General features: G+C 43.4%; 1 pseudogene; it reads left to right on the forward strand.

The window, feature by feature from the left end:
• The first annotated feature begins 349 nt into the window (after positions 1 to 349).
• On the forward strand, positions 350 to 479 carry LOC123362320 (annotated as a pseudogene).
• Positions 480 to 805: the final 326 nt, after the last annotated feature.

Raw genomic sequence — 805 nt, forward strand, 5'->3', positions numbered from 1 at the left:
TGCAAGTGACCCACAGCCACATTCTGCAGAAGGTGGAAAAAAACCCAAGCTCACTGCCAATCTAACCTAGGGGAAAATTCCTTCCCAACCCCACATATGGTGATCAGTTTGACCCTGAGGATGTGAGCAAGAACCAGCCAGTGTAGCAGCTGAGATACAGAATGTTCAGTGCCACCTCAGTACTGGCACACACCATCCATGAAAGTGAGGCTGGCCAGAGCTGGCCTCCCCCCACTCCCCACAGAGGCAGCAGATAGTTCCAGCCCTCTAAGTCTTCTAGCTCTGGGGTTTCTACAGGTCTGTGTTTTAAAATATAAGCTCTTTGGGATAGAGACTGTCTTTGTCTTGTACAGTGTCAAGCACATTGCAGTAGAGGGGAATGAAGAGCTCAGATCAAGCGTAGTGTCTGTTCTTATCAGTTTAATATCTGATAAGTCCTTTATTTGTGAACTTCTGTCCTATGGAAAATTCCAACATTTGGTTTCATCTCAACTCAGAACAAAAAGTTGACATTTTTCACAGATTGGAAATTTAAAAATAATAAATAAATAAATAAATACAAAATGTTGAAACATTTAATTTTGGTTTGTTGGGCTGACCCAAAGCATTAAACTGCATTTTCCCATTGTGATTCATTGCCTTACGGGATTGTAGGGTGGGGAAGCCAGATACCCCATTCTCCCTAATGAGCCAGAATAAATCTCCCATAATGCACCCAGCATGTAACTCCTGTTATATACCAAGCAGCCTGGTCAGAGGGGAGTGCCCACATTGCATTATGAGAGATGTAGTGCTCCAGTTAGCT

Source organism: Mauremys mutica, chromosome 1, assembly GCF_020497125.1.
Source record: "Mauremys mutica isolate MM-2020 ecotype Southern chromosome 1, ASM2049712v1, whole genome shotgun sequence".
NCBI lineage: Eukaryota > Metazoa > Chordata > Testudines > Geoemydidae > Mauremys > Mauremys mutica.